The sequence below is a fragment of the Ambystoma mexicanum genome, chromosome 10 (assembly GCF_040938575.1).
Source record: "Ambystoma mexicanum isolate Mex_15411 chromosome 10, UKY_AmexF1_1, whole genome shotgun sequence".
Taxonomy (NCBI): domain Eukaryota; kingdom Metazoa; phylum Chordata; class Amphibia; order Caudata; family Ambystomatidae; genus Ambystoma; species Ambystoma mexicanum.
Window position 1 is genome coordinate 592,968,263 of NC_090932.1, and position 12,176 is coordinate 592,980,438.

A 12,176-nucleotide genomic window follows, 5' to 3' on the forward strand; every position below is an offset into this window, starting at 1 on the left:
GTAACGCTCACCTGGTATCCACAGGGACGTCACTCAGCCTGTTCTGACCTCTTACGACCTCAAACCCTTCCCTCGAGTCTACTCGACTGGAGACTGGGCCTGAAACACAGGATTGGTAGCGTTAAACTCCCTATTGTCTCTGTGTGCTTGAACCCCTTCTTCCCCGGGGTCCAACCCTTCCCTTTGATCCACAGCTCACCTTGTTTTCTTGGAAAGTGTGCTCTCCATCCTGCTTTCAGCACAGAGGCGCATTGATTGATGCGGGCTCGTTGCTGCCTAGTTACTTCACTGGCAAGAGTCCGACAGGTAAGTATAATGAGTCTTTTAAACAGTTCTCTAACTTCGTTCCTTTGCTTCCTTAGATGATGGCCGGCGTCCGGGGATGGCGACGTGCTGCTGAGATGAGTAGCGCTGAAGGTGAGTGATAGCGCGATGCGCGATGCGACCCTTTCGTATTTGTATTGAACTGAGTTATTTTTCTGTGTCTTTTAGGTGCCACAATGTTTTCAGCGTGGATGCCGGTTATGAAGAAGAAATGCGTGAGTAAGCGCGGTATGCGGCGCATCTAGATGTTTCCACGCTAACCTGGAGTGTCTTTTCCCTCCTGCAGATGGATGAGAAGTTCCGGAAACAGAGTTCCCTCAGAGAGGCTGGGATTCAGGTAAGCGTTTGAAGCTCATACAATCTTTAAAAATAAGCAAAGTTTTGCGGAATGCTTACTAATGCCTTTTTTCTGATCTTTTCCCTTTTCCTTTGGAAGCGGCGTGCTGGGATGGGAATGACACCGCCGAAGATGCCCGCAGAACAGAAGAAGCGATGAATGATGGGCAGAAGCACCGCAGGGTAAGGCTGTTCCTAAAGGTGTTCTTGTTCTTGCAGGATCTGAGCGCAGAAGAAAGATGCAGGCCTACTGGAGACCGATCCGAACACGGTGAGTGTCACGCTGCAGGTGCAGAAAACACAAAGCATGTTTCTCAGCCTGGGCATGGCTTAAATAGTCTCTGGGTATCCCAGGTTTCTCTGGGCTGAACCACACCCAAAACACTAGACTGCACATGCAGTTCTGGGAACCGAAATATGTGGGGGCATCCATCTTGTCCCCATCAATACACTAAAGTCCAATCCCCAATGTTATCCTATGGGAGTGAGTGAGTCTGGTGCCACAAGCACCAGGGTCTGACTCCAAGTGGGTCTTTGGAGGGATGGAGAGGCCCTTGAGGGCCATGTAGGTGATCGTGGCCTGGCTCCAGCCTGACATCTTGGAGGTCTGGGGACATGAGGGACAGGAATCATGACAGCACTCCCCCAAGGCCCCTCTCAAGATGGCTCTTCTGTCTGGTCCTGGTTTGTTTGGATGGTTTTGATGAAATCGTCTAAGCAAGCGAGGTGCATGGATGTACTCACAAGGCTCCCATGTCCTGTCTTGTGGACCATACCCCTTCCAGTCTACTAAGTAGTATAATTTGGATCTGACGTACTTTGAATCAAGGATGTCCTTGACTTCGAATTTAAGGAGAGACACGTGGAACACAGGATGAATCTGCATGTTTGACGGCAAAGCTAGTTTGACCGCCACAGGATTTATCACGGAGTTGACGGTGAATGGACCCAGGTATCTTGGACAGAAAGTTCGGGTTCCTTTAATGGACACGTGTTTAGACGCCAGCCAGACTCCCACTTGGTAGTTGGGGGCCTTTCCTCAGTGTTGATCAGCAAACTTCTTTTGGCGATTCTTAGTTTGAAGTAGGTGTTCAGCTGCCCTTTTAAAGGTTTGAGAAATGGTTGTGTGCAAGGATTTGACTGCTAGCATTTCCAGGGTTGTAGGAACGTCCAACTCAGAAGTACGTGGGTGCCTGCCATACATGGTATAAAAGGGTGTCTGCCCAGTGCTGGTGTGTAGGGGATTATTATAAGCATATTCAGCTATCCATAATAGGTCGAACCAGCTTCCTTCAGCTTTGTGTAACATGCAACGCAGATACTGCTCGCGCGTCTGATTTGTCCTCTCAGTTTGACCATCCGTTTGGGGATGGTGACTGGTGGATAGCCGGATGTCGATCTGGGCCATCGGGCAGCATTTTCTCCAGAAGTTAGATACGAATTGAGTACCTTGGTCTGAGACTAAAACTGAAGGAAACCCATGGAGCCGTACAATGCCTTCAAGAAATATTTTGCCAGAGTGGAAGCATTTGGGAGCCCCTTAAGAGGAAAGAAATGTGCCATTATTGAAAATAGGTCCACAACCACAAGAGTAGTGTTCAACCCTTGACTGGGTGGTAAGTCAGTAATAAAATCGAGGGACAACGTGTGCCAGGGTGCTGGTGGGATTTCCAATGGTTGTAATAGTCCAGCCGGTTTCTGCTTGGATGACTTGTTTTGAGCACACACTCCACAAGATAGGATGAATTGGATAATGTCTTTACGCCTCGTGGGGCACCAATAACATCGTTTTACCTTGGCTAGGGTTTTAGCGATTCCGGGCTGGCCCTCGATCAAGGAATCATGATAACCGGACATGACTTGTTCTCGTAGTTCTTGGTTTGGTAAGAATAAACGATTCCTGAAGTAGGGCAACTGATCTTTTATCATGTAATGTTCTCCTTGTGCACTCCACACTTGTAATTGCTCCGGACTCATCAGGTTTTGGATTTCTTCATGTAATTCTTTCTGAGTTATGGTTGCTGTGATTCCTAGGAGCTTGTCACTCGGGATGATTGCTATTGGGTCAGGGGTCTGATACCCTTGCTCTTCCACCCCCATACGGGAAAGGGCATCGGCCTTCCCGTTTTTCACCCCTGGTCGAACTGTAATCACGTAGTCATATTCAGCAAAAAAAGAGCCATCTTGTCCCCATCAATGCACTACAAGTCCAAACCCCAATGTTATCCTATGGGAGTGAGTGAGTCTGGTGCCACAAGCACAAAGTATGACTCCAAGTGGGTCTTTGGAGGGATGGAGAGGCCCTTGAGGGCCATGTAGGTGATTGTGGCCTGGCTCCAGCCTGACATCTTGGAGGCCTGGGAACATGAGGGGCAGGAATCATGACACTCTGTGGCTAGTAGTTTTGACAAATGTTGCTGAACAAATATTCTTTAAAATGCACAATTTACATCACGCTTTATCCAAAAATCCCCCCTTGGTTACTATTCAGACAGTGTTGAAAAAGGAATTAATTGCCATTTACAACTGTGGGCCACTTTTTCATTGGTGCCCGAGAATATATTATGGCCCAATCCAACCCTGATGTTTCACAAAGGTGAAACTTGCTCTGGACCTTGACGAGGCCTGACAGAAGAAGATACGATCCTGGATGGCCTTGGATAACATTCGGTGACGACAGGTGCAGTGGCAGAATTAGGTGTCAGGTTTTGGGATTTCACAGTTTACCACCTTTTGGTTCTTTGGTGCTGCAACTGCAGCACGGACCTCAGGATGTCTTTGGCAACCTGAACCCGACCACTGGACTGGGCTGCTGATCCTCACCAAGTCTGGACACTTCAGACATCTTCTTTGGATTTTGGTGGTGAGAAACCTACCGGCGGACACTCCACTGCAGACAGTGACCCTGGACCTTCTCCAGCGTGGACTATTGGACAGATGTCATGGAAACCATGCCTCTTGAAGGATTCTTCAATAAATTGGACCTTTTACAGCTCTGGGTGTCAAGCAGCACTATAGCCGTGTACCACCTCTTCGAGTTGATACTCAGCAACTCGACTTCCAGTGGTCATGAACACTCCTCTGGACCCTCGGTAGCACGGATTAAGTTCTTGGCTTTAAGATGTTCAGGCACTCCTCTTCTGGACCCATGAAGATCCCGTCTCTAGATGAAAGGAACACAGGACTGGCTTCCAGGACACTTCAGGTGAAGAGCAGCAGTTGCATGATGTTCCCTCGGGAAGAGGTCGCCTATCCAGCTTCTCTCTGGTTCAGTCCTTCAGTCAGCACAGCAGCTTTCAGATTGCTTGAAGATTTGCAGCTGCAGACTTCTTCCTCCAGCTGGACCCAGTATACAAGCTTAAATTGACTTCAGCTTCTGCTACAGGTTTCTTGTTTCAGCTTTTGACAAGGAGGTGAGTGTGAGGCCCCGTTATACAAACACTCCCCATTCACCCAGGCTGAGACAGGCTCAGCCAACCAAACACACACAAGTGCATTCATGCAGGCAGCACCCAATCAGGCTCACAGGCATTCAGGCTATTCACCAGAAACCAGACACCCACAACACAGGAAGTGGTTTGGGGGCTACTCCCCAGCCTTTCAGTGCACATCACTGCATTAATTCCAGTTTCAGTCAGGGCTGGCTCAGGCATTGTGTCACACATACAAACCAGATATCCACAACACAGAATTCATATTGACTACTCACTCCATTCAGGCAGACTCCACCCCAAGGGTGTACCCACAACAAGCAGCCCCAGGGAAGGCTCCAGCCAGTCTGTCAGGAGGCAGCCCCAGAGCCATATATGGTCCTTCCACTTAAACACCATTCAGGGAAAAGGAACAGAGCCAGGGCTTTGTGGGACTTTGGGAAACAAGGGGGTAAGGCAAAAGAAACCAAGAGGCCACCACTGGCCATCTTGACTTTGTGTAAGAATCCATTGATTGCTATGGCAGGGCCTGGGTAACCCAAAATGGGGGATACCTAGTGCCTCTGTCACATCAGCATGTAGCTGCCACCAGCCCATACCCTGCTATGTGGGCAACACACATGTGCCCAAAAACCTACACTAGGGGTACAGGGCTGTACCCCTACCCATGGGTGCCCTAAGGTTATCTCATGGGTACTTTTCAACAAGAACAAAATGAAGAGCTGCACTGCCAGGGATCCAGACCGGACTCCTGGGCAGAAAATAAGCAGAACACACTGTTTGAGGAGGCAGAGGACAAGGAGGCCTGTCCCTCCAATGCATTTCCCTCATCACAGTCTTTTCTCAGGGCCATCCCTTTTCCATGAATTCTATGGCAGAATTGGAAGTTATGACCTGCCCTTCTCTCCACCATACGCAAGGCTTTTACAGGTTTCATTTACATTGCGCATCGCTCCAATACGAGTTCCATAGAATTGGTCTCCAGAGGAGCTCTGTCTTCCTCTTTTGTTTCCCCATTCAAGAATATGGGCAATGAGCATCTCCTCCCTTTAGGCCCGTCCCATGTACATTATGTCTGTCACTTTGCACTTAGGCACCAAGGTGATACCACAAAATGATCCCCCTTTGTAACAATCAAAAATGACACCAGTCCAATACATTGTCCTTGTAACTCTCTTGAGATTTTCTCTGTCTACTGGATACACTGGAGCTTTGGCTGCTCTTTGTCCTTTATTCTTCCCCCCAGGGGCCCTCTTGCTTTCAACTTCTTTTTTCAGCCTGGCTTTCACTGAGGATGTCCTTTCCTTCTACACTTCTGCTATGTATCGTCTTTGCCATTGTCTTTTCACAATCAACTCTGTTATTGTCATAAAGCCACAAAGACCATGCCCCCAGGGACAGAACAAAGGCAAGGTGGTTGCAGGGTTTGTGGGGGGAACCTCTCTGAGCCGGTGTCACCTTTGACCCCTGTGTAGATGTACTTGGTGTGGTGGAAAGAGGAGTTCAGGTGGCAAGACCAAAGGAAGACTACACTTCCCAGCAGCCTCGTGTCTAGGACTACAGCCCTGCCAGCCCGGGTCTCATATGAGACAGAATCAGGCACACAGAGCCTGCAACCAGCCCAGGGAACGCCCAGGTCGATGCCCAAAGCAACGCGCACGCGCTGCCGAGAGGACGCACCTAGCAGAGCTCCAGCTAAGCCACTCGCGGGGCCGTCCTTGCTGCCGGATTCCATCGTCAGACCCCGCGGTTCAAAAGATAAGTAGATTGTTTCAATCTAATGCTTGCCAGAAGGAACTAATGCTGATAAGATGCTCCGCTTGCCAGCCTGACAATCGAGAGAGCCTACAGAACTCCGGGAAGCTACGCGAACTAACTAATAACAATACTAAACTGCATATTGCTGTACACTCGCCAGTTGCGGGTGATAACGTAACGCTGTGCTCGCCTGTTACGGCTGTTTGTGAAATTTTACTCGCTACTCGCGGGTGCTTGTGAATTGCCAAAAGGCGTGCGAGAACAAAGCTAATTATCTCCTTTCTTGTCAGGAGTTCACAGCCATCTACAACGATCAGATTCCACGGCCCACAGACTGCAGAGCCGGCGGGCGGAACGAAGTCCATTGGGAAAAAACCAGAGCTAAGTGTTATTATTGTGATCAAAGTGTTGTGCTTGAATTCATGTTGATATCTTAGGATCTGTAACCCTAATGTAGTAAGAGGGAAAAACTCAGTGTCAAAGCCAAACTGAGTGCTGAAAACCTCACCCAGGGTACTGTGCCAGTGGAAACCCTAATGTGGGGCATAACTCAGTGTATGACATAAACAGAGTGTTGGGTTCCTGTCTAAGGGTAGCGCATGCATGAGATATGAATGCATGAGTGAATGGTTAAAAACAAAGCTGCAACTACAGGATGAAAACAGAACAGACTCTTAATGGTCAGAGTCAAGGAGCATGCCTATCCTTAACAACCCCCATCCTGTCCATAACCTCTTCCTAACCCTCAACCCGATTACCCTATCACCCCGAAACCCATCCAACCCGTGGACCCTAACCCTCTTTCCCCGTGGGGGTCGTGGCAACCTGTGTTAAAACTAATCCAGGCGCATAGACAGTCAAGGGGACGAAGGAGTTCTTGCTAATTCTGCGTTGGGACGGACTTCGCCTTGAGAGTTATCCTCATTGACTCTTGACTGTTGGGGCATTTTGCCCCCTAGATTCTCTGTCTTCCCTTCTTTGATGTAGTGGTACTCCCCCTTTTTTTATTTTCTTGTCATAATCTCTCACAGTTTACCTGCCCATCTACGGCGGCCCGCAGCCCAGCAGTTCTGCTGCACAGGGATAACGTGGCAGATCTTCTCTAAAGCCCCATGGGTCTGGCGTTCTCCTTGGCGGTTAGCATGGCATCTGAACGACACAGTGCTGCATCAGCGTTGGTCACGTGCTCTACGCATTGGAGCACAAGTCACGTGACCTTTTATAGTCCCGTGACATTGTAATCAAGAAGTCACGTAGCCCCAGCACTATATAAGGAATTCCTATTCATTCCTCCTTGCTTCTCAACGTCTATGGGTGGCTACTTTGTTTCTTGGTACTTTTCTTGCTCTGTGATTAGCTACATCCCGTTGGATTTTCCTGCTTGCTTTTTGACCCCTGGTTTGTGTACTGGACTGCTTCTGGATTACCCTTCTGCTCCTGCGGATCCTGTGACTTCGACTTGGCTTCGACTTGGCTCTGACTCCAGGATTGCTTTTTGGATTTCCCTTGCTGATTTTTGGTGAACTGTGGATTTGTGAACTTGGCTCTGCTTCCTGGACAGCCATTGGATTATCCTTTTGCTCTGGTGAACTGGGCTTTCGACTTGCTTCTTCCCCTTGGATTTTTCTGCAACTTGTTGAACTTGGGTGGGCTGGACGGTTTATGGTCATAATACCGAATTTATAAATCTCAAAAAATAAATCTCGAAAAAAAAGGGCCGAAAAAAAAGGTCGCATTTTTTTTACGACATTTTTTACATCATACCCCCCTTTTTTTCTTTTTTTTACCATTTTTTTAAAAATCCCAGACCCCAAAATAAATATATAATTAAAAAAAAAAATGCGATTTTTTTTTTCGGTCTTTTGTTTTCGACCTTATTGTTATTCGAGATTATTTTTTCGAGATTTTGACTGACCACCGGGCTGGACCTTTGGTTTTTCACGGATTGTGTGCCTCCCGGCTCACTGCGAGAACCTTGTGTATTTTATCACTGTGCTCCTGGGTGGTTAATTTCCACCCTTCAAAGGGTCACGTCATTTACGCATCGTCAGAACTTGGGTTTCCATGGTGTCAGGTAAGAATATGTTTTAGGTATACTAAGGGGAGAATCCTTGACAATACTGCTATTATTGTTAACCCCTGTCTTTGCCTTTCAGCTACGAGGACCCGGCACAGTGCATCCAGTTTCACCTGTGGTCTCAATAACTGGCTAGGGAGTTTACTTTTACTCACTCTGGCTGGTGCTTGGGAACAGAGGTATAAATTCACTTGGGAAGATCATTAGAACAGTTCTCCCGCCTTGCTTATCTGGATGGGAGCATTATATAGAAAATCTGTTACTATACCTTTGTGTGAAAGTCTCACTTTAATCGAATCTCCCTTGTTTAGGTCATGTATTCCTACAGTCTTTCACTTGTCATGGATTTCCTTCCTCTTCTGTTGGAGGTCATGTATTCTTTCCTTAATTCTCCCCCTGTCGGTTTCCTCAATTCTTTTTCCTGTTGACTGTCCAGGCAGGTGACAATCTGGTATGTGCCTGACTTTTCCACAACATGTAAAAAGGAGATACTCACGTCACCCTAATGGACATTTTTATGTGAGCAGCTATTCCTTTGAGAGCTTCTTCCTCACAAACCAGCCCACCGTGCTGCGCAGCTTGTAATATTCGCTTGATGCAATGATTCATTCTTTCTACGACTGTTTTCTTGGAGGTGGTAGAGCGTGGCTCTACTGTGTCAAATGTTATTTCTCTCTAGGTGTCTTCTCATTTCTTCAGATGTGTATTGGCTCCATTGTCGGTCACCAGGTGCTCTGGGTTACCTTTCCTTCTGTATGTTTCGTTGAACAACTTTATCGTTGCCTTCATTTCCATTACAAACTTCAACATCATCCATTTTGATGTGTACACCACTTGAACTACTGCATACTTTGGTTCCTCTGGAATGTGCTTCAGAGGGCCTGTGTACTCTACTCCCACTTGAGTCCAGGGCACATTTTGCCAGGTCACATTCATAAGTGTCAGTCTTCTGTCTCCTTCTTTGTGTACACTGCAATTGACCACCTCTCTCACTAGTTTGGAGTCCATCAAGGGCCACCAGTACAGTTCCCACAACCCATGATTTTTCAGTTGGTCCCAGAGTGTCTTTTGTTCCCTAGATGTTGTGTCTTCTTTTGAGTGTATTAAGGAGTATCATCATGTCCCCTCTCATCAGCAGACCATGGTGAAAATGAATTCCGCAGAAAATTTACAGTAATTCTGCATTTCTTGCAGGAGTGTCTATTCTCAGCGCCATCCATTTTTTGTGAATTATACACCCTTTACAGTATGGTGTCCTCTTGTCACTCTTGGTGCCACTCTTCACTGCCCAGTCCTGGGGACCACACTTTCGTTTATCATGGCTACCTCAAATTCTTTCTTCAATTTCTTCAAATACGTGTCACCAGTATCTTTCTTTACGGGCAACCTCTGTAAACTGTCCACATGGCGATTCTGTCATCCCGGTATATGCTCAACCTTAAACAGTGTTCTTGCATTTTTGAAGCTGGCCATGCCAGCCCAGGGGTCTGAATGCCCGTATTGCTTGGTCCTAGTATATTTTATATAGTTTGTGGTCCATTGATAATCTGGTCCTCCCCAACACATGTCCTGAAGTGGTTGATGGCACATATGCATGCTAACATTCCTTTCTCAGTGAATGAGTAGTGCTGCTTTGTTTCCGTCAGTGCCTTTGATGTGAATTCTACTGTGTACATGCCTCCTGGCATTAAAATCACCCCGAATCCATAGGCACTGACATCCACTGCTATCATGGTATCAAACATTGCATTGATGGGCTTCAGATTTGGTGCTTTAACAGTATCTGTTTTTGTTATGTTATGCACTTTTCTACACTGTTCACACCAGTCACATGACTCTCCTTTTCATGGTAATTTTCTTAGGCAGTCTGTTTCTGTCGATTATCCTTCTATAAAATCTGCATAGTACTCCACCATTCAACATCATTGTGTATGCCCTAATAGCGTCACTGTGTTAGAGTTGAATCAAGATGGTATTCCCAACATTATTGAGTGTGCCCCAGAAGCGTCACCGTGTTAAAGTTGAATTTAGAAAGTGTGCCCTAAAGCGTCACTGTGTTAAAGTTGAATCTAGAAGGTATTCCCAACATCATTGAGTGTGCCCTAATAGCATCACTGTGTTAAAGTTGAACTTTGAAAGTATGCCCTAATAGCGTCACTGTGTTAGAGTTGAATAAGATGGTATTCCCAAAATCATTGAGTGTGCCCTAATAGCATCACTGTGCTAAAGTTGAATTTAGAAAGTGTGTCCTAATAGCATCACTGTGTTAATGTTGAATCCAGAAAGTACTCCCAAAATCATTGAGTGTGCCCTAATAGCGTCACTGTTAAAGTCGAACTTAGAAAGTATGCCTAATAGCGTCACTGTGTAAAAGTTGAATTTAGAAGGTATTCCCAACATCGTTAAGTGTGCCTGGTCGCATGCACTTTACTGATTACCACAATATCACACTACTACACTTACTCTCTCCTATACACCACCATTCAACTAGAACACAGCTGTACCATGACAAATTCGGTATAGCTGTTCTCATACCAACATGACCCATCAAACTACCCATCATCCTAATAAAACACAGCTAGCTGAGCACATACCGGCTAGTTTAGGCGTCTCCTCAGGCCTAACGCAGCCAGAACTCAGTCTGGGTGTCCACCCTCCAGACTGAACACATTCAACTGATCTCCTCAGCACCACACATACCGCTAAGGAGCAGCTATCATGCAACAACCACACCAGCTACACACATACCAGGTGGGCCCACACACTTTACGACTCTCTCTCTCGACTGACTTGAACTGCGGTTCCCGAGGGCATTCAACCTACCAGCGCTTTGAGATCATACCAATGATACATAAGGCGCTATACAAATGCCAAGTAACATAACTTGAAAATTGTATTAGCTATTTACTAGCAGGCTCTGGTGCCTTCTTCATATCATTCACTAGGCCTTTCTCGGGTTCTATTCTTTTGGGCAAGATTAAGTATGAGAGAAAGTCTAGTCTTTCTTTGTTGAATTCGCACTTGACCTTCTTTAAGAATAATCCAGATAATCCAGTTTTCCGCAGTCTTCTCAGTACTTAATTCAAGACAGTGTTATGTTCGTCTTCTGATGCACCAGGAATTAAGTGGAAGTACTTCACCTTCGCAATGCCTTGTAACATTTGGGTCATTATCCTTTGGAACACAGAAGCAATTGAGCATAGCCCAAACTGCATCCTAGTGCACTGCAGGTAACGAAAGATGTAATGGAAGCCGTACGTGTTTTGTATTGGGGTGCAGTTTCACTTAGTGGTGGACACTTGTGTCTAGCTTTGAAAATACTTTGGCTTCTCATAGTGATAGCATCATTTCTGTGAGGTTGGCTAATTGGAAGTTGTCAGTCACCACCGCTTGGTTTGGCACTCTGATGTCTATACACAGTCTCAGTTTGCTGGATAAATTTTTCCTCATAGCTAGTATGGGGTTCAGCCACTCAGAATCTTCTACTATCTTTTACCCCTACTTCTAGTAGGTTTTCAACAGGGAGAGTAGCTCGTCCCTCGCTGTTACTGAAATTGGTGTCACATTCTTTTGACCCTAAGTATCATTTACGTATCCCTACCGGGTTCCAATGGATTGAGTCAATACTTTGGCATGTGCTTCTAATATTTCTTTTAGCACTTCCACCAACATCACCATGACGTGCTCCTGGGCATTTGGATCCAACGTTATGTTCAGGTTGGTTGATGTTGCCATCCTAATAGGTAGTCACCCATTTCGGTAAAATACACCTTGCCTTCAACTATCCTGTTTTTTAGTTGAATACTTGTCTTCATGTACCCAATCAGTTTGACCTATTTACCTTGTGTTTATCTTTGACCTCCTCATTTTTTTTTCTCTTTCTTTCATTAGTTCTTTGTACGGTTTCTATATAATCATGAGAGCTGATCCTGAATGCATCATGCAAATGAGTTTCCCAAATATTCTGACTTCGCAGTATGGTTTTCATATTTTCGTTTTCTTTCTTTTCTTGACTATTACACTCAGTATTCTCACAGTTTGTTTATATTCATCTGCCGAACCTCTGCTACTCTCATTTTCTACCGCTATTTCTTTCACCATTGTTCTCCTGTTTATCTTGGCAAAGTGACGCACTCTATGACATTTGGCACACTTTTTCCCTAATGCGGGGCACTCCCCGATATTCACTACATGACTGTGCAGCCTGCGCCTGAAGCATTCTCTTGTATGTCCAGGGTGCCTTCTTCTCT